The sequence below is a fragment of the Callithrix jacchus genome, chromosome 4, assembly GCF_049354715.1.
Source record: "Callithrix jacchus isolate 240 chromosome 4, calJac240_pri, whole genome shotgun sequence".
Classification (NCBI taxonomy): domain Eukaryota; kingdom Metazoa; phylum Chordata; class Mammalia; order Primates; family Cebidae; genus Callithrix; species Callithrix jacchus.
In genome coordinates this window covers 42,208,817-42,231,009 of record NC_133505.1, presented here as the reverse complement: position 1 = coordinate 42,231,009, position 22,193 = coordinate 42,208,817, and the positions used below count along the sequence as shown (strand labels likewise).

At 51.3% G+C, this 22,193-nt stretch overlaps 1 long non-coding RNA gene across 5 annotated transcripts in view; it reads right to left on the bottom strand.

Moving 5' to 3' along the window:
• Positions 1-1,216: 1,216 nt before the first annotated feature.
• The window catches only part of LOC144582122 (uncharacterized), a 59,760-nt gene continuing 38,783 nt past the window's right edge, over positions 1,217-22,193 (bottom strand). For 4 of the 5 annotated variants that reach the window (XR_013534164.1, XR_013534162.1, XR_013534165.1 and 1 more), the window contains exon 3: positions 1,217-22,193. This exon is cut by the window's right edge. This is a non-coding gene — a long non-coding RNA (uncharacterized LOC144582122). The other variant, XR_013534163.1, reaches the window with a different exon arrangement.

Sequence of the window (22,193 nt, the reverse complement as noted above, 5' to 3'; positions counted from 1 at the left end):
ATGCAGAATTGTGAGCCAGTGAAATCTCTTTTCTTTATAAATTACCCAGTCTCGGGTAGTTCTTTATAGCAATATGAGAATGGACTAATCCAGCTGAGGAGTGTCTTGTCTCCCCGCACTTTCAGCAGCTGGGGGAAGATGCCCTGCATTTCTCAGGGAGATTTTGGCAGTGCATCAAACATCCTCCACATGAGACTAAGTCCCAGGCTGGCTTCCTCTTCTTGAGGAAGAATCTGATTTGCTCCGCTATCGTTCAAGTGTCCACTCTAAAGCCAATGAGGTGCACTCAAACAGCTGTGAAGTTATGTGAGACAGACAGCTCTTCAGTTAGGGGTGGGAGGGGACCAAAAATGGGATATTCAAAGGTGGCGAGGATGCAGAGCGAGAGAAACTCTCATTCTTGCTAGTGGGAATACAAAATGGTATGGCCACTTGGGAAGACAGCCTGGCAGTTTCTTACAAAACTAAACATGCTCTTACCACAATCTAGCAATGGTGCACCATGGTATTTACCCAAAGGAGTAGAAAACTTATGTCCACACAAAAACCTGTGCAGCATTATTCATAATTGCAAAACTGGGAAGCAACCAACATATCCTTCAGTAAATGAAGGCTAAATAGTTGTGGTACATCCAGACAATGGAATATTGTTCTGTGCTAAAAATAAAATAAGCTATGAAGCCATAAAAAGACACGGAGGGACCTTAAATGCATATTACTAAGTGAAGTAAGCCAATCTGAAAGGGCCACATACTGCATGACTCCAACTAAATGACATTCCTGAAGAGGCAAAACTATGGCGACGATAAAAAGATCAGTGGTTGCCAAAGGTTTGGGGGATGAAAGGGAGGGATGAATAGGCAGAGCACAGCAGATTTTTAGGGTAGCAAAAATACTCTAAAATAGATACTACAGTGGTGGATACATGTCACTGTAGAATCATCCAAACCCATAAAATGTATACTACCAAGAGTGGACCCTCATGTAACCTATGACTCTGGGTGATAATTATGTGTCTGTGTAGATTCATCAGTTGTAGCACATGTGGCACTCTGGTGCAGGGAGTTGATAAAGGGGGCGCTGTGCATGCAGCGGGCAGGAGTATGTAGGAAGTCTCTGTATCTTCTTCTTTTGATGTGCTTCTAAAACTACTCTTTAAAATGTCTTAAAAATAAGTTATGTCATGAAGAACCTTCATATATGTCTTCTGCAAACTCAGTGACAGGCAGGACAAGAGTGCTAAGATCAGGGGCTCTGGAGCCAAACTGCTTGTGGTTGAATCTTATCAGCTAGGAGTGCATTAGGCCGTAAGTAACAGGAAATGCTTGCAGGGACTTAAACAAAGGAGGAGTTTATTTGGCTTGTCCAATAAGAAGTCTGGGAGAAGGCAGTCCTAAGCTGCTACAGTAGCTCAAAGATGTCCCTGGACACCTGGGATCTTTGTTTTCTTGCTCCGTCATAACTATACATATCCACCTCATGCTCACATGGTGGCTGCTGCACCTCTGGTCCTCACATCTGTTTCCCTTAAACAAGCAGAAGGGAGAAGAAGGGAGAATCAGGAAGGGCAAAGCGTTCTCCCCTAGCTAGGCTTTCTTTTTATTTGGAAAGGAATGCCTGTTCCAAGGACTTTCACTTCTTGCCCCTTGGCCAAGAAGTGAATTGTGTCACAGGGCTATTCCTAGCAGCAGCAAGGGAAGCTGGAAAGATGAGCATTTCAGCTTTTTAGCCACTGACTAAAGGAAGGAAAGAAAAAGGGGGCTTGACAATGGCTTTTGGATAGTCCATCCATTATATGTACCACAACCACTTACTGCCTGTGTGACCTTGGGCAAGTCACGTAACCTCTCCAGCTTGTGTCTCCAATGACAATTAAGATAATCCTGGTGTGTTCATACCCTGCCTGATATATCAGAAACTCAATCGACATTAGCTATTATTGTTGTTACTCTGGCAATCAATGATTCCAATAGGGGCATCACTGGCACAATGGCAGGTGTGGAAGTGAGGCATCTGCTTTGCCCCTTTTCCTGCTGGCATTGGCCTTGGAAAGCACAGTTCACAGAGCATGAGTGTCTTGCTATGGGGAGGCAGGTGGGCGAGAATTTAGTTTCAATTTGAAATATTTGGGGTCAGAGAGAGGGGCCCCAGGATTCAGGGGTGTAGTGGATGTGGGTATGTCCTGATCTTCTGGGGCAGGGCAGCTCAGTCTGGGTGAACAGGGGGTCGCACTTGTCCCCACTGCCTGGAGAGGGATCATTTAATGAGTCAAGTTTGGCCCTGAAGGCTGGTGCCACGTTTCTCTTCCATACTGTTGGGGAATCAGAACAAATTGATTGTGAGCAACCCTAATATGTTGATTCAATTTGGTGAACAGAAAGGCAAAATGAGGGGGAAATATGTATTGCTCCCAGCTATAGGGCCAGTGGTTAATCTCAGCTTCATAACCCTGTGCTGGTGGTGGCTTAAATAATTAAGCAGGGTGAAGGCTGATTCACCCTACACTATGCCTTCTCCCCTGCCCTCTTAGAGGACCAGTGGCCTGTGTAGTCGGCCCACTGTTTCCCAAGCACGTGGGTGCCCTCAGGGACCTGGGGTGGTGTGTGGCTGGGCACCCAGGTGGGCTCAGGCAGGCATGCACTTGTCCTAGGCCTACAGCTCTGCACACACATATGCCTGCTCACATGTGCACACCCCCCCACACACCCTGCACACACCTCTGCACACCCACACACTTGCATCCAGACGAGGAGGAGCCCCTCCCACCCCAGCGCGGAAGAGGAGGAAGAGGTGGGGGGATCAAGCTAGGGGGCCGGTGGTGCAGTGGCTGAGGTGGGCGATTCTGAGGCCCAGGCACCCTCTCTGTTGTCTACCTGCTGCTCTGGCCAGGAGGGCGGCTCCCCCAAGCTGCCTCCGCTGCAGCAGCTTCTCTCTCCTGAGCCCCGTGCTCCAGCTGGTGCCCGCCTCATTAATAAAGGCAGATTACTGCTAGGCTCGTCCCCAGCACTCCTGATGGGGCCATTAACATTCCGGGGAAGATTAACTCCACCCCTGCTCCTGCCCCTGAAGCCACTGGGCCCTGCCTGACAGATGAGGGTCCAGGGCTCAGATAGAGATCCTGGAACTTAAGACAGGGGGCTGCCTGAGATGACCTCTGGAGGTTAGGCACATTCCAGCCTCCACCTGGCCCTCTTGGGTTTCACCAGTGAAAGTATCAAAGCAGGAATGAGAGGGAGAGCCTGCCAGAGAGTTCGGTGGAGAGCTGGGCAGGCGGATGGACCCTGGGATGGCATCTTGAGGGATCTAACTCAGTACTTTCATTTGGCTCAGAGAATACAAGTGACCTACCTACTGTCACATGGTGACAGTAAGAGTGGAACCCAGGTCCACTCAGATCCAAGTTCTAAAAAGGCAGACAGTGTCCACACACCTTCTACAGAGGCCACGGCGTGGGGCACAGGTGCAACAGGAATGGCAGATGATCTTGTTAGGGAGCTACGGGTGAGGCAGGGGCCTCAGCAAGCCCTGCCCGCTTCACTGCTGAGGTGGGGGCCTCCCCGTGCACCTGCTGGCGTCAGGGAGCCGGGAGCAGGGTGGGACATCCCCCGGATGCTGAGCCTGACTCCTCCTCAGAGGTGGTCTCTGGTAGCAATTTTCCTGCTTGACAGTGTCTGGCTGGGATCTGAAGGTGGCAAAGGCGCTGAAGGAGGAAAAGCGGGAGGCAGCAAAGAAAGGAATCTAGGTCTCAAGAACTAATTTAAAGACATGCCTGCCCTGGAATCCCACTTCTCTGACAAGCTCCAGCTCCCTCCCGTGTGCAGGCACCTTACCACCCCAGGCACACTGCATGTACCACACACATGCCACACACGTATACACACACCTGCACACACCACACACTCCCAAGTGCAAACAAGTGTGCACAGAACTCCTCTATTCTTGGAATTTTAACACTTACTTGTAATAATAAAAACTGAATATTTGGTCTTTGTCCCTTTGTCTTGGCACACAGATCCTAAAACGCTTGGAATCTCCAAAGTGGAAGGTGTCTTTTTATGCTAATGAGATGAGCGGTGGCCCTAGGTAGCTTCAGGATGGAGCCAGTCACCAAAGACCAAGGCACGACTAGAGGATTGGGACTTTCAGCCCCACTCACCAACCTCTGGGGAGGGGAGAGGGCTGGAGGTTGAGTTCAGTCACCAGTGGCCAATGATTTAATCAATCATGCCTCCAGGATGAAGCCTCTGGAAAGACTCCTAAGTGATGGGACTTGGGGAGCTTCTGGGCTGCCACACAAAGGCAGGTACTGGGAGGGGACACAGCCAGAGAGGGCATGGACATTTGCATCTCTCTTACCTTGCCTTATGCATCTCTTCCATATAGCTGTTCCTGTGTTATATCCTGTATAATAAACCAGTATTGGAAGTAAAAGTGCTTTCCTGCGTTCTGTGAGCCATTACAGCAAATTATCCAAGGGACGAAGAGGCTGTGAGAACCCCCGATGTAGAGCCAGTGGGTAGGAAATACAGGTGGGAACCTGGGACTTGCAGATGAGGGCCCCTGGCTCTGATGTCAGAAGTGGGAGGAGTCTTGTGGGACTGTGGGGTCTGCATGAACTCCATGGAGTTAGTGTAAGAATTGAATTGAGTTGAAGAATGAGTTACCTGAAAAACCAAGCTCTAAATATTTTAAAGAGATTTATTCTGAGCCTCTGTGAGTGACGGAAGTCCAGAGGATGCAGTCTCAAGGAGTCCTGAAAACGTGCACTGGGAGGTCAGGGCACAGTTTCCTTTCATACCTGTTAGGGACGCAGGAGTTACAGGCAAAGACAAAAAGACATGGGAGGCACACGTTAGTTCAGCCTGAAAAGGCTGGATATCTTGACGGGGGCTGATAGGTTACAGGGAGATTCGGAGATTCCTTAACATACAATTGGTTGAAGGGGTAAGGCTCTGTCTATCTAAACTTGGAGTAAGCAGAAAGGAATGTTCTGTTTGTTTGCTTGCGACTGGGTCACCCTCTGTCACCTAGGCTGGAGTGCAGTGGTGAGATCTCAGTTCACTGAAGCCTCCACCTCCCAGGCTCAAGTGATCCTCCCACCTCAGCCTCCAGAGTAGCTGGGACCACAGGTGTGCACCAGCACGCCTGGCTAATTTTTTATCTTTTGTAGAGACAGGGTCTCCCTGTGTTGTCCAGGCTGGTCTCAAACTCCTGAGCTCACACAATCTGCCTGCCTCAGCCTCCCCAAGTACTTGGCCAGAAAGGAAGGTTTTCAGTTAAGGATGCCACATAGTGAGATTGATGGCCTGTGGGTGTGACGTAACCCTTGCCTGGCATGGCCTTAGATCCCATTTATAATCTTGTATCTCATTGCCACAGAGAATGTTTTGTCAGTGTTGTGATCTCTATTTGAACATCAGTGCTGCTCAGTTCGGCCTAAATTTGGAAAGGGAGTGGGCATAATGAGGCATGTCCAACTGCCCTTCCCATCATGACCAGGAACTCCATTTTTTAAGGTTTCCCTGGGGTCCCCTTGGCCAAGAGGGGGTCCATTCAGTTGGTGTGGAGCTTAGGAATTTTAGTCTACAAACATCTGGTTGAGCGGCTGCAGAATCAGAGAACTGGCTGTTGAGTGGAAGAAAAACCCACATTTTCGATGTCAGTAGTATTGTGAGTAAAAACAGTCAAAACTCAAAATTTGTCTCTTGTCCAGCTGCCCTCCAAGCTCCAGTGGCCTCCTATCTCTGTGACGGCAGGGTCCCCAGTGAGCCACGCCTCCTGATACCCATGCCCTGTGTGGTTTCCTACTTTTGAACCGTGGTAGAAGTGATGCTGTGTGACTTTGGAGGCTGGGGCATGAGAAGCCTGTCAACTCCCAGCTGTATCTCCTGGAATGCTCACACCTGGGCTACTCTTTGTTGGAATCTGACCCTCATGCTGTGAGAGGCTCAGGTAGGGGCTCCTGTCCACAGCCCTAGCCAAGCTCCCAGCCAGTCCCACTTGCAGCTGTGAGATGGTGCTGCCCTGGAGTCCAGCCCAGCAGGGCCTTCATATGGGAGGCCACCACCTGACTGCAACTGCATAGGAGACCCTAGCTTAGAAACAGCTGGGCAAGCCCAGGAAATCCATGAGGAACTGTGTGAAGCCACTCAGTTTTGGGGTGGCTGGCAGATCATCAACTGCAAGGAGAGCCCAGGTGAGACTTAAGAAGAGCTCAGACTTTGGAGAATCCTGGCTGTGACTTCTGTGGGTTGCCCTGTGCGGCCACTGCCAGGGACAGGGTGGGGTTTCTCCTGAAGTTAGTCAACAGTCACTCACCCTGGGTACAGATGGATCTGGGCAAAGGAAAGGAGGCCCGGGACCAGGTGTTAGATCAGACCTGCAAATAACAGAAAATCCTCAAAGGGCAGTTGCTCACAGCAAAGTCGGATACTCACTCAGGCTGCAGGATGTTCAGAGGCAGGCAGCTGAGGCTGATGCCTTGCAAGCTACAGGGGTGCCCTTCACATGGTATTCTGTGACTGGCACCTTCTGGAACGCACCACAGAATGCCAAGTGAAGGGTGTCCCCTGGAGTGAAGGGCACCGCCAGGCTTCTATCTTGTTGCTCCATTGTGCATGGCTTCCATTCCAAAGGCACAGCCCTACTCCATGAACCAAGGTGACTGTCAGAGCTCCAGCCATTCCATCTGTTTTCTGTCGAGAGGGAGGAACGATGAAGGCCACACCTCATTTTTTTAAAGACAATTGCTGGAAATGACACATCCATTTATACCTTACTAGTCAGACTTGGGCGCATGACCACATCTGACTGCAAGCAAGGGTGGGGAATAGGGTGTTCTGAATGGGAACGGGTGCCTACCCAGCTTCATATCAGGAGCTCATAAAGGAGAGTGGATACTGGGGGCAACCAGAAGAGTCTATGGGAAGAGGAACCCTCGCTTTCCAGGTTCAGGGAACAGCCTCAGACACCAGAGTATGGAGAGGCAGGGTAGGAGACCCACAGCTATGTGGAAAGACTTGGGGGATGAGGCTGGGAGCGATATGGGGAGCTGCTCTCAGAAGAGACCCTTTGGGATGATCACAGTATAGTATTGTGTGAAGTAGAAAAGTTCTTTTTTAAAGTTTCTTTTCTTATTAAATTATGAGTGTGCTAATAACTGTGTTAAGCCCTATTCTATGTAGCGTTAGATATGCTGTGCTTACAGGCATGTAGTACATTCTATGTCCTTGTACTTTAACCAAGACATCTATGCTGGACCTGCTCACAGGCATGTCCCAGCTCTCCATTGCTTTTACCTATTTAAAAAAGAGGGAGAGGGCAGAGCACAGGGAGGAGTGCTAAAGGGCAGAGGGGCCAGCTTAAGGGCTGGAGGGGAGCAAGTGAGAGATAGAGTGTAGTGTGCTCCAGGTGTCTGTCTGGGGCTCTGCAAGAGTGGCTGGCCACACCAGAGAGGTTGAGGACTGGGGGCGGCAGGCTTGGAGGAGGGAGAAGCAGGGAAGGAGGTGAGTGTTCTATTTGGCCATGCTGGGTTTGAGGTTAGCCAATCAGGTTTTAGTTTAGATTGTGAGGTCTGACTCCAGCCAATGGAAATAAGACACAGCAGTAAGGACAACCCCAAAAGCATAAGAAGTAAATGTGTGTGTTTTCCTTTGTTCATTGTACTCTTGTGGCAAGATGGCTAGCAAGGGAACCTTTCCTGCAGTCCAGGAAGTAAAAATTGCATTGCTAAAACATCCTTTGTCTCAGTGCTGATTTTTATTTGTGGCACCAAGCATTACTTCCAATAGTATCACTCCTAAACCTTCAAGGCCTTTTTAAAGTCACAGCTAAGACCATACAGGGAGGTGGGGAATCAGGGAAGGATCTGTCCCATGCTCAGGACGAGACAGATGAGAAAAGAGAGGGGACCCTCCTAAAGTCAGTGGTGGCAAGAAGCCCCAGGGAGCTGCTCCTGAGGACAGCTGAGTCTGGCATCCTGGGGCCTCCCAGAGACGAACCTCTCTTTTCATGATCTGCCATGGGGCCAATGGGGTTTCTCCACAGACGCCTCAAACCCAGCATGGCCAAATAGAGCATTCACCTCCTTCCCTGCTTCTCCCTCCTCCAAGCCTGCCGCCCCCAGTCCTCAACCTCTGTGGTGTGGCCAGCCACTCTTGCAGAGCCCCAGACAGACATCTGGAGACACACTACACTCCATCTCTCACTTGCTCCCCTCTGCCTCCGCAGCTGCTGTAACCTGGCCTGGATTACTGTAATCAGGGAGGATAACTCAATCTCCCGCTCTACCCACTTGGAGAATGCTGTGTGATCAGCGACCTGACCCCCAGTTCTAACTTCCCTCCTTGACCTTGGCTAACTCCTTGGCTAGCTCAAGAGTCCTCCAGCCACTTGCTTCTCGCTGCCTCCAGTGTAAAGTTGCAGTCCCCGTGAGCTGCCTACTGCCCTCCTCAGACCAGCTCATACCTGCCCTTCACTCCTCACACCAGCTGCCCTGGACTGTGGCGTCTGGCCCCTTCGGGCGAGAGTCTTGATATGACATGCATATTGCAAGTCCTCAGTTCTTCACCCTCTTATGACAGGGTAAAGTCGGTTCCCATTTTACAGCTGAGTAGACTGAAGCTCAAGGAGGTTAAGAATCTCACCCAATTGGCCGGGCATAGTGGCTCACAACTGTGCACTTTGGGAGGCTGAGGTGGGCGGATCATGAGGTAAGGAGTTCGAGACCAGCCTGACCAACATGATGAAACCGTGTCTCTACTAAAAATAGAAAAATTATCCAGGTGTGGTGGTGTGCACCTATAATCCCAGCTGCTCAAGAGGCTGAAGCAGGAGAATTGCTTGAACCCAGGAGGTGGAGGTTGCAGTGAGCTGAGATGGTGCCACTGCACTTCAGCCTGGGTGTCAGAGTGAGACTCCAGCTCAAAAAAAAAAAAAAATCTCACCCAACATCCCAGAGGCTGAGCTGGAATTCAAGCCTAGCGCAGCCTCACTGGGAAGTCGGTACTGTCTTCTCCAGCTGTGCCCAGCGTGGTCAACCTCCCTCCAGGTCACGCACATTCCTACTGTCTCATGTTCATCAGCATACAGCCCAGTGCTCAGACTGCCCTTCCCTGAAGTCTGTTCTACAGACTCGTTTTCATATTCTTTCAGGTGGCTCAATATAAGAAATCTTACCAGACAGAGCACAGTGGCTCATGTCTGTAATCCCAGCACTTTGGGAGGCCAAGGTGGGTGGATCACCTGAGGTCAGGAGGTCAAGACCAGCCTGGCCAACATGGTGAAACCCCACCTCTACTAAAAATACAAAAAATTAGCCAGGTGTGGTGGAGGGCACCTATAATCCCAGCTGCTCCGGAGGCTGAGGCAGGAGAATCACTTGAATCTGGGAGGCAGAGGTTGCACTGAGCTGAGATCGTGCCACTGCACTCCAGCCTGGGCAACAAGAGCAAAACTCCATCTCAAAAAAACAAAAACAAACAAAAACCTCACCAATTTCTTTTAAGAGTGCCAGCTCCTCTAGCTAACAAAGCTTTCTCCCTTTCTGGGCCTGAGGGCTTTACACGAGCTGTTGCTCCCTGTCTGCCCCAGGAAACTCTTCCCCATTCATCTTATGACTGGCTCCTTCTCATCTGTTAGGTCTCAGCTTAAATGTCAATTCCCCAGAGAAAGTAAAACAGTGAGACTTTGGAGAGAGGCACAGTCATTTTTTACAAAGTTAAGCATAAATTCACCATATGACCCAGCAATTCCACTCCTAGCAATTTATCGAAGGGAAATGAAATCACACGTCCACACAAGACTTGCATGTGCATGTTCCATTGTGTGGATGACCATGTTTTCTTTAACCATTCATCAGACATTGGGGTTGTTTCCACCTTTTGGCTATTACGACCAATGCTGCTATAAACATTCATGTATAAGTTTCTGCGTAGACACGTTTCATTTCTCCTGGGTATATACCTATGAGTGGAATTGCTTGGTCATATGGTAACACTAATCTTTAATCATTTGAGGAATTATGACTACTTTCCAAGCAGGCAATACAGGGAGATTCAGACCCTTCCACATCCTCACCAATACTTGTTATATGACTTTTTTATTCCCGCCATCCTAGCAGGTGTGAAGTGGTGTCTCCTTGTTTGGATTTGCATTTCCCTGATGACTAGTGACCTCAAGCACCTTTTCATGTGCTGATTGGCCATTTGTATATCTTCCTCAGAGAAATGTTTAATCAGATCTTTTGCCCATTTTTGGGTTTTTGCCTTTTTATTATTGAGTTGTGAGAGTTCTTTAGATACAAGTCCCTTAACAGATATATAATTTGCAAATATTTTTTCTTTTTTTTTTTAGCGAGTCTCACTCTGTCTCCCAGGCCAGAGTTGCATGATCACAACTCACTGCAATTGTTTGAACCACCTCCAGGGTACAAACAATTCTCCTGCCTCAGCCTCCTGAGTAGCTGGGATTACAGGTGTGCACCATCATGCCCGACCAATTTTTGTATTTTTAGTAAAGTAAGGATTTCATCATGTTTGGCCAGGCTGGTCTCAGACTCCTGACTTCAACTGATCCACCCACCTCGGCCTCCCAAAGTGCTGAGATTACAGGTGTGTGCCACCACACCTGGCCTATCCCATTCTGTGGATTGTACTTTTACTTTCTTGATAATGTCCTTTGAAACATACAAGTTTTTAATTTTCATAAGGTTCAATTAATTTTTTTGTCGTTCATGATTCTGGTGTCATATCTATGGATTCATTGACAAATCTGAGGTCATGAAGATTCTCCCTATGTTTTAAGAGTTTTATAGTCTTAGTTCTTATATTTAGGGCTTTGATTCATTTTGAGTTAACTTTTGTATATGGTGTGAGGTAAGGGTCCAACTTCATTCTTTTGCATGTAGCTAACCAGTTGTCCCAGCACTATTTGTTAAATACTATTCTCCATGGAATGGTCTTAGCACCCTTGTTGAAAATCAGTTGACGGCAGATACATGGTTTTATTTCTAGACTCTCAGTTCTAGTTTGTTGATCTCTGTGTCTATGCATTGATCCAAACCACATTTTTTTTAATCACTGTTGCTTTTCTTCATCATCACCATATTTCATGGAACACTGTGGTTCAAATATTTGTTGACTGTTCAAAGCCCAACAACCAAAAACCACCAAGAAAACACTGCTGGCATTTATTTAGCTTGCTGCAGCAAGGGGAAATGCACCCTGGGGGACTCCCAAGCATCTCAAAAGGGGAGTTATGAAAGGTACCTCTTCCTGGGTTGGGGCTGGTGCTGAGTGATTTTAGGGAGACAGAGGCCAGTCTGGGGTTGGGTGCTTCCAAGAAGTGAGGCAATTTGGTGATAGGGAAATTAATTTTTACCTAGGAGGTAGGAGGATTAAAATAGGGCCAGAGTTGTCATAGTGGAGAAGCATTTGTCACTCAAAGAGGTTGGTCAGTCATTTTGTGACCGTGGAGCAGTCTTGTCTAATATGCTGTCCTGAGTACTCTGTTTGTTTCTTTGGGAACTCCTTGGTCTGATTGTCAGCAAGGCTGTTTCCCACATTCTACGAGTAAACAGATGGTCTCTGCTGTGGAACAACTAGAGATTCAGTAGGCCAAGACAGCCCCCATCCATCCTATGACATCTGATCCAATGCTTGCTTTAGGGACTAACACATTGGCTAGGGTTAGCTGGGGATAGCGGGAGGTGCCCTCAGTGTGTGATGGCCTGTGCCTAGACCACTAGCTCACTGTGTGGCCTGGGCCTGTTTCCTCATCTGTAATATAGAGAGATTAGAGGGATCAGCACCCCAGGCTCCTTCCAGTTCTTCCTCCATGATCTACCTGTCTTCTTGTGCTATTTCAGAGACAGGGAAATCTCCCATGTTGAGTGTCCCTATTTCACCGGCCAATACCACGTGTGTGTGCTCACACACACTCCTCCACGCACAGGCAACTGTGACTCACCCAGCCTCAAGTCTCTGATTCAGTCTTCTAGCTCAGCAGCTCCAGACATTTGAATTTCATACGCTGGCAAAATTTCCAAAAAATATTTTTGGGACCAACACAGGGTTGCCAATGTTTTATTTTGTCAAATAGGACATTAAAAATAGCAAGTACTACCACCTGCTGCAAACATTGAATCATAAAAGGATAATACTTTCAAAATTTCCTGTGTTCTCTTCATTTCTTGGACAAGGGTGAAACTCCTGCTGGAATAGACAGTTGCTAATGTTTCCTGTGTTTAGGAATGGCTGTTTTATCTTTTGACCTTGGCTCTTATTAAAACGCAAATGCTGTCTGAGGGCCAGCCTCAGTTGGCCACAAAGGAGTGAAGGGCTTGTGGGGAGCTGGTGTGGCAGGCTGAAGGAGGGGACAGGAAGGGTCCCACCAAGCTGAGCTGTGGATACCAGGTCTCCAGCAGCTGAACAAGCCAGAGAGGGAAGAGCTCGCACCCGTGTCCCCAGGCACATCTCGACAGCCTCGTTAATTGTGAGGTTCGAAACACAGGCGTCGGAGAAAGTGTTGGGTAACTAGTGAAGCTCTAGTTAACGGAAGGCTGAGCTAGAACTCTCACCTCTGGCCTTGAAGCTGCACCCTTTGCAACCACCATAAGTAGTTATGGCAGAAGAGAAAAATTAGCGGGAAGTAAGTTGTCCGACCCCACAACAATGGTGTGAGTCTATTTTTGACTCTTTTGAGTCACCGGACAACACAGAACATTGGTGGTTCACTCTGTCTGGACTGTGCAGAGCCAAATTCGAAGAGGAAACCCCTCCTACTTCCTACCTATTCTCCCAGTGCCTAGATATGCACTGTGCCACTATTCCTTTAAAATGTGCTCCTATGTCACAAGAGGGGACCAATCAGCATACAGGGGGAGGAGCTGCTTGGGCCCTGACCACCAGTTGTGCCAATGAAGTAAGAGTCTATAGGGACTGCCCTAAGAGTGACAGCTCCCTGAGGAAGCCTGGAGCAAACCTGTTTAAAGGGACGGTGTATCAGACAGGCCGCTCAGACCACTCAGGTTGGTATAAAGCGTTCAGAGTCCCTGAACTGACTGATGCAGCCCCAAAGTGGCTGCTGTCCTTCTGGAAGATGATAATTTGCTGGAAAAGACAAGCGATTTATCTGTCTAATTGGGCTTTTATTTGCATTTTAAATCATGCTCTTTTGCTAAACTAATGGACCCCCTATTTATAGATGACTCCAACACAAAGTGACTACTAATTACTACAATTAATATCACGTTAAGGGCTTGCCAGCCAACTTCACAGCAACTTGTATCGCCTACTCATTTTCAATTAAGGCACATTGACAGGGAGAATACGTGGTTATTAAGAGCTGGCCCTGGGGTGTAATTACTGCTCACAAAGGTCATTAAGCAACTCCCCTGCAGGGTTGGCACCTTGGTGCCCAGGGGCTGGGGGCCCAGATCCCCGTCCTACCCGGGGCCATAAAGGCGCAGTGCCCCAGGCTGCCAGGCAGATGGCAAGCCTGGCTCTGACTTGCCTGGAGGTGGAGCAGATGATGCCAGGACACTGGGGCTGAGACAGCAGAGGCAGGGAGGCTGAGGGGCCATTCCTCCTCTTCCTGAAAACAGCAGTTGTGGCAGCCACTGGAGAGCTGGCAGGATCACACGGCCTCCCTGGAGTGGCACACAGCAAGTGTCTATGAGGCCCCTCCGCGACAGGCAGGGGGTGACAGTAAGGGAGCCAGGTTCGGGGGAGCCTGAGATGCAAATGCTTCATGGCTGGGAGGGGTCCTGGGCTGCAAATGCTAGGGAATGGCCACTGCTGAGGAGGAGGAGGAGGAGACCTTGGGGTGAAGAGAAGCTGTCAGAGAGGAGGAAAAGGCTGGAGGGGTGGGGTAGTGGTTGGAGAAGCCGGAGAAAGTGGGCATTTCAACATTCAGGGCCAAGGTGCTTGTGACCGACTGTCCATTGATTCTTCCTGACCTGGCAGCTACAGCCTACCCGGCACCATCAAGGCATGGGCTGTCGGCTCAGGGGCCAAACCCAGGACCCAAGCAGGGGAAGGCCAGGAACCTAGCGAGGACAGGGCCAAGACCTGCTGGTGGTGCGGTGAGGACCGGGGACAGGAGGTGAGCAGCCCCTGGCAGTGGTGGGCCTGGGATCCAGGCTGGGGCCTTCCTGACTTCAGGGACTATGTGTTTGCAGCTTGGAATTGGCCAGGGTGGATAATTTAGACCACAAATCACTGCAACCCACAGATGCCACAAACCAGGTTTCCCCTTCAGAGAGCTGGGTGTCCAACACTCCCCAGCACACCACCGTTTGGGGAAGCCTGTCGGGGCACTCTGCCCTGGGGACTGCAGTGTGGGGCCTTGTTTATTTCCTTAGCGCCTGAACCCACTTGCCTGTAGTGTACACTGTAGGAGCTCAGTAGGCATTGACTGAGTTCTATGGGGATGGAGAGGAAGCCCACTTCTAAGATGTGAAATAGCATGGCTTCTCAGAAATCAGGCAGGGCTGTGTTCACCTCTACACCTGGGGTCTTAATTTGGGACAAACCTATAGGTCTGGATAGACACTCCCTCCCCTGTGGCCTCAGTCTCCAAGGAATCCCTCTCTCACAGAGCAACACCCACACAACACCAGCTGCCTTGTCCAGGAAGGGGGTTGGGCCTCCATAGGGAAGTGGGGTCTGGGCTGAGTATAGGCAGGGAGGACTGGGCTGGGGGGGCCCTGGGGTCGTGGGGAGGCCCAATCATGGCTGTCAGGTTCTGTTGGCCCCGCTCCTGGGAAGGCTCTGCCTATCAACCCTGCACTAATGAGTCCTCTCCAGGCTCTGTCCTCCCTCCTCTGTCCTAGTTACCTTCATTGCCTTGTTCTCGGATGCCCTCATCCTTTCCAGATCACCTCCAGTGACCTCTATGTCCCTTCTCTACCCTCTCTGCATGGTAGGTCTTCGTTGGCACTGGGAGGGAAGGGAAAGCCAAACCCAGGGCCCAAGGCTAAGAACCTATGGGGCACAGGGTACAGGAGGCGGGGTTGTGGTGCGGAGTGTTAGGATCAGGTTTGCTGCTCGAGAATGACAGTGGCTCCAGTAAGACGTTTCCCTCTCTCCTTACCGTGGGACGTCCAGGGCTGGAGATTGGGGCCACCACGGCTATCTGGTTGCTCTGCCATTCTCCCAACGTGACTCCCACCTTATGGTGCAAGGTGGCAGCCGTCACTCTTGTCTGCCCCCAGCCAGCAAAGGAGGAAAGGGCCGGAAGAGGAGCATGCTGGTCCCTTTGAGGCACTTCCTGAAATCCACAGGTGGCAATTATTCTGGCTCTCTTCTTCTTCCTGAGCTATGGCCTCCCTGAGCTCAGAGAGGAACTTTTTTTGCCTCCAGGTCCAGCCGTTGTCCCAAAAAGGCAGCACTCCACTGGCAGGGGACCCCAGCAAGCCCGGTCCTGGTGCCAGGGGTGCATGGCTGTGGGCTGGCTTTCCTGCCTGTGGCCCAGGAAGCACTCGCACGTGATCGCAGCCTCTCCAGCAGGATGCCAGGCCCTGAGGCGCACAGCAGATGCTGGGATTGCCATGGAGCCCATCCCTCCACGGGAGGACTTTCACACGTGCAGCCTGGCCAGGGCTGCTGGTGTGGAGGGAGCAGGACACAGTGCCTACCATCCTGTGGGCTGGGTCTTGTGCCCTTAGTGGCCAGCCAGACTGTGCCTGGTAAACCATCTCTACTTTGCTTTCCTCTTTCCAGTTTCCTCCAGGAAACTCTGAATGTTTGCTGGGCTAAAACTTGAGAATCTGGGGAGGTGATCAGAAGAGTTTTAGGAGCCAGGCACCCAGGGAGGCAGGGCAGAGAGTGACCTCCTTATGTGGCTACTGAGAGACTCTCCCCAACCTTCCAGGGCTGGGACTCAGCATGTTTCTCCGAAGCTCTGCAGAGCCCATGGCCATCCACTCAGCAGCCGGCCTCACTGGGCTCAGCCCTTCCAGGGGCTTGGCCTCTCCTCTCCGGGGGTGACTCTTCTTCAGGCCCCATTTCTACCTCCCTCAGGCACCCTTTCTCTCCCCTCCCAAGCAGCCCTTGCCAGCCAGCAGGGCTGGTGTCAGGCCTCTGTGGATTAGGAATGAGGGCAGCAGTGGGGTGTGACTCTGGGTCCCCCAGGTGGGCTCACAGGGGCTCACACAGGCTCCCTGGCCTCCCACGGCTTTTTTGCCTCCTCCTCCACCTCTGCTCCCCGGGCTCAGCTCTACTGGGGCTCAGTAGGCAGTTTAAAGAGGGATGGCACCAGCCACCAGGACTGCCCCTCCACCCTGGGCCCAGCAGGGGACAGGTTGTGTCCCTGGGCAGAGAGCATCCCCAGTGGCTAGTTATTTTTCTCAGCTTTCTCTTCTCCTGCATAACATGAAGTGCTTCGTGAAAATTTCTGGCTACTCATAAAAACCTTAAATACCCCTCACTTATGAGCGTTTAAACAACTTAAAAATGTAACTCCCCCTCCCCCCCAGTTTCCTTTCCATGTTAGTTGGGACTGTGTTTATATACACGGTTATGCTGCTGAAAGAGACTCCTGGTAGCCACGATGCCACAAAGCCGGATGCCTGGGGTTTTGGCAATTGTCGTAATGTGTTTTGTGTTGCTTATAATGTGATACCTGAAACTGGGTAATTTATAAAGAAAAGGAATGTCTTCTTACTGTCATGGCAGCTGAGAATTCCCAGGTCCAGGGGCCGCATCTGCTGAGGGCCTTCCTGGGGCAGGGCCTCTGCCCAGTTCCCAGGCAGGCCGACTCAGGTCTCCCTTCCTTTTATTATAAAGCCACCAATCCCACTCCAGCGAAAACCCATTCATCTACTAAGCCAGTAATCTGTTAATCCATGAGTGGATCAATCCATTCATGAGGGCAGAGACCTCATGACCCAATCACCTCTTAAAGGCCCGCCTCCCAATACTGCGGCATTGGGGATTAGGTATCAACAGGAGTTTGGGAGGCGATCGACATTCCCACCACAGAAGGAAGGGCAGCTGGGTGCAAGGGTGGGCTTCATCTCTTTTCGGGCTGGCCTCCATGTTGACTCCCACTGCTGAGGCCACCCCCTGAGGCTCCTCCGCTCCCTGATCTTGTCCCACCAGAAAGCGACCCACATCCACCCCTCCTCCTGGGTCCTTCCTCTTTCTCTTGATTGGGGCTCCTGACCTCACTCTGGTCCTCTGTGCCTCGGACTGCTGGGTCCACCTTACCACCACCCTCTTGGCCATAGCCATACACCCATCACATCAACAGTCCAGCTACCCATTGAGCTGCCTCCGTGGCCCAGTCCCAGAGCTGCTGGGTACATAACGCGTCCTGCCTGGAGCAGGACTGTGGTCACCTAGCCGGCCTCTAGTTATAGCCCCTTCTTATCCCCAGAGCCCTCTGCCTTTTTGGCAGAAACCATACCCCCTACTTCACAGAGAAAGGGAAGGTACTGGAGAGGAACTCTGGCCTCCCTCCCATTATTGCCCCTCTTCCTCTCCCCGACACCTGCCATTCCCACCAGCATTTAAACATGTGAGGCCACCCTTCTGAACGGGAGCGTTTCTCCCAGCCCTCACAGGGCCTAGGCATCGAGGCTATACTGAGGTCTAACGCTGCCATCTCCCCCGCCTCTGCAGGGCCCACACGACGGAGGCAGTGAGGCCTCAGCTGGCTGTGGCTCTGCTCTGCTGGGATGTCCCCCTCGTACCCACATGGCTCCCTCTTCCTCGTGGTCCAGCTCAGCTCTGCCTCCTCCTGCATCCTCTGGTTTTATTTCCTTTGCCACACCCGCAGCTCCTGGACATGATATTAATTTGTCGTGTGTTTGTTTTGTGCCCCACCGTCTCAGCAGAGCGCCCAGGAGGGTGAGCACTTGTCTGTCTTGTTTACAGATGTGTTCCCAAGGCCTTGGGTGCATGACTGGGTGTCACAAAGGACGTATTCAATGAATGAATGCATGAATAAATGAATGACCATGATTCTGATTATTGGGCTGCTCTTCCGCCTCTGTTTGCACACCAGCTCCAGGAGGCCTGCCCATGCTGGGCTTATCTCCTTTCACTGAGCTTTTCATCCATAGCCAGCTGGGATTCTTCCTCTGTGCATTCCATTACTGGTTACGGTTCCTACCAAAGCTCCTTGAGTTGGTGAAAGAAAAAAGGGGATTTATTAGAACAAACCCCAGTAGCTCACCTGCTTTCAGGACTGGCCAGGGTGTCTCAGATGGGCTTCTGAGCTGTTTCAGGACAGGCCGTGTGCTGCAGCCGCCCAGAAGCAAGGCTTCACCCCACCCCTCTCCCCTCTTGGCCCCTGGGACACTCCAGGCTGAACCCCTAAAACTCTAATTGCCCCTCTACTTGATTCCAAGGTCCTTTGTTTTCTAGAAAACATAATGCCCTGGGCAGTCTCACAGGAGCACAGCTGATGAAGAAAACCCAAGTCACTGCCTCCACCCAGTTCTGCAGGAGCCCGGCGAGAGTTTTCTGGGTTAGCCCTGGGGGTGGCTGAACTCACGTGGGAAGTGATCCTTAGAGGGGCACATGTCTGTGATGGGCCAGAGCACTGGGTGGTGTAAACTGCCCCAAGCCCACTATGAGGAGAGTCTGAAAGACTCCAGGATTCCACCACCTTCTTCCCTGCTAGCCTCAAGACCTTCCAATCAGAGCCTGCTCACAATGAAGCCAGGAAGGTGCAGTGGGTCAAGGAGATGGGATGGGGCCAGGGAGGAGGTCCCTAGGGCGGGGCTCCAGACATCCACCTGCCACTGGACTCTGCCGGGCCGGAAGGTGGCTCAAAGGAGAGCTGAGACTCATTTTGCATATTTCTTGCCCTTCACCTGACTTCCTGGTTCTCAGTGGCAGGACGTTTCCCCCCTGGCAACAGCCCCTGTTCAAACTGCATAACTAGGTGGTGGCTGGATCTTCAGGGACCCTTCCAGGCTTTTGTGCCGGATACCCACATCTTCCATCTCTTCCTCAGGGACCTCCAGGGTCTTATACGCAACTTCTGCAAATGGACACGGCCTCTTCTGCGTGAATTTTCCCCTTCTTCCATCCTCTCCCTCCGCGCAAGCTACCCCTGTGCACCGGTTTCCCGGCTAGCCTTCTCTCTCTGTCTCTGTCCATCTCTCTCCCCATGTCTGTCTCTGTCTCTCACTGGCAACCTCTTACCCCTCATCAATTTTTAAGCCTTGTGGGATCTGTTTTCCAAGTCTGTCTCCATCACAGTTTTCTGAGCTCAGCTTCTGTCATCCCTGCCTTATAACTGAAATAGTCTCTGAATCGGCCCTCTACCTCCAACCTGGCCTGTGCCACCCGCAGGCCAAGGCCTTTCTCCAGCCCACACCAGATTCTGCCTCTGCTCACTCCTCTTTGCTGGGCCCACAGAGCCCTGTGTACACAGGCCTGCCTGGCCCCCAGTTCTCCAGGCAACACCCCAGCTGGTTCTTCCCAGCTCCTAGTATTGTCCACTGCCCTCCCGAGTCCGTTCACTTGGCTTGCTCCTGTCCACCCTGGAGGTCTTAGTTTAGATGTCTCTTCCTCCCCCCATTGCCCTCTCTAGGCTGGGATTTGCTCCTCTTCTCTGTGCTTTCCACTGCCCTGTGCAGTCCCAGCCTGAAACACAGCACAGCATGGCCCACTCTTAATGGCAGGGATTATCCTTCTGAATCCACAGTAACAGCCCAATTGGCAGGAAGGTTGGTGAAGCCACAACTCTGCTCCCAAAGTGAGGGGCCTTTCAGCGAAGGAGGAGGGGCCAAGGAGGCCTGGGGAAAAGCTGATTGGGGAGGCAGCTAAGTCAAGATGTGGCCAGGGTGCTGTGCCCAGGACCCCTCCTCCCTGGCCATCTGTAGTGATTGTGCACAGGGAATGCCCAAGGTGGTGCTGGCAGAGGAGATGTGAGCAGAAGGTGCCAGGTCTAAAAGGGCCCAGTCTGCCTGTTGGCCTCTATCTTTTACCTCTGGGCATGGGCATTGCAGAACGTCAACACTTATGACCACAAAGATGGAGGTGATACCCTAAGGAGAGCAGAAAGATGGAGGGGGTCCCAATGGCCTGGGCCCTAGCCCTGGACTGTCTACCTTCATATAGCAATGGGCATGGCTGCTGTGCCGGCTAATGGGGCAAGCCCTGGGAGAGATTTTCCACCCTCCTGGAATGTCTTGGCTCCCCACTGTAGACCTGAGGCATCTCCTCCCCACCACCCCCACACCTGTGCTGGAGACCCCACTCCAGGCACAGTCCTAGGCCAGGAGCCCAGTCAGGAGGTTCCCAAGCTCTATGAGCTCTGTTATTTGATATTGTAACCCCCAGTCTGGATTGAGACTCCCTTAGTTCTCCCCAGCCCTGGAGGAAGGGGTTAGAGTGTGATCTCTGACTCTCTCCTGTCTGGCCCTACTGCCCTTGGTTGAGGGCTGCCATGGAAACCCATTGCCCACAAGGCTCGTCCCCTGACCCTGAGGAGGCAGTCACCTGACCCAGCCTCCTGGGATCACCTGGACCCTGAGCTGGGGGGCATGAGCTGGGGGGCGTGAGCCAGGCTCAGCCTCTAGAGTCCAAGCTCAGAGGTGCATGTTTGGCTGATCCACCAGACAGTTGGGTCCTAGCCCATCTGGCAGGACACAGGACTTACAGCCCAAGGCCTGGTTGGGGCTGGGCCATGTTTGTGGGGTGGGTCAATGTCAGCACTTTGCTCCCTGTTTCTCAACACTAAAGACCCTGTCAGCACCTTGGAAAAGAGCAGGGGATGCTGGCAGCCAAGTAAGCCTCTTGGAGCTGGAAGAGCTACATCCCCTGATAATGATGGCGGACACTGGGGCAGGCAGTTCTGCAACCTTTAACCAACACAATGACTGGGTAAAGAAAATGGCATGCCTTTATTTGATTGACAGCTTTTAAAAAAATTGCCCAAATGTATAGTCTGGTTTGAAGTTCAATCCCATTTGGAATCAGGAAGCATCTCCCCAGGCCCCAGGTGTGGCTGGCTCCTGTCTGCAGAGTGGGACTCGTTGTCCTCCTGGGTGCGGGGTTGTGGCTCCTGTTTCTGGCTGGAATAACACTCTGGCTGGCACTCTAAAGCTGGCTGTGGGTCTCCGTGGTCCAGTCTAGTGTCCACACTGAAGTGACCTTGGTGGGCACCTCTGTAGCCACACAGCCTTCTGGGTGCTGCTTACAGCACGTGGAATCAGGGTAGGTCAGGAAAACTAAGCCTCAGTGACCTCCTCAGCCTGCCCATGCAAGCTGGCCAAGGGGCAGGTGCGTGTCCAGGTGGCCATAGGGCACTTGCCCTTCATTTGACTTTACTTAGCTTGTGATGGTTCTTCCACTCTGAAGTGGAAGACTTAAGAAGGAGTTTTCTCTTTATTCTCCTTCCCAGAACCCCTTGATGCAGGCAGGGCCAGCTTTTCCCTTCCCTTTTCCTACCCAGACCTCACTTAGTAAAAATTCCATACGGAATCCAACTCACCTGTAGGGAACTAGCCCTATGTCACCTGTGGGTACCCCGAGTTTGTGGGACAAAGGAATGAGAAAAAGACAGATTAAGAGAGAAAGTGGGACCAGGGGGCCATCATTTTATTACTCTGGAAGAGACAGTGAAGGCCCCGAGCTCTGATCATCCACACTATTTTGTGATTACAATCACATTGATCTACAGGGTACAGGTGGAGTGAATCAGTGAGCCAGAAGTGAATCAGTGAACCGGAGTATTCCTGGGTTTGTTCCCTTGCTCCCAGATGGCTTCTTCACATGGAAGTTCCCAAGGATTGATAACAGTGGTGGTTTGTAAGTTTCACAAAACAAGAACATGTGGTTTTATTTGGCTTATTATCTATGTACAGCTGATGGAACTCCGGCCTTACAAGGAGCCTACAAGTCTGGCTACGTCATAGTGCTACGAAGGGGTTTTACATCCTTGAGCACAATGTTTATGTTAACGCAGCCTAGGTTACCCTGCACCAGAACGTGAGGTATGGAGAGGCCTTCCTCCTCAGAGGCCTCCTGCAGTTTGTTGTTCCTTGTTTATGTGTTACTCGTAACCATTTTATGTAGGCACTCTGTAAGTCCTTTCTCTTTTGCTGCTTTTCCCAGCACTCACCAAGCCTGGCCCTCAGCAGACTCCTAGAGATATTTCAGAAAGGTCAATCCTCTTCTTTCAGAATCAAAGCCTAGGTTGCTACCTCCTGGAATTGCAGCAAATGCCTTGCT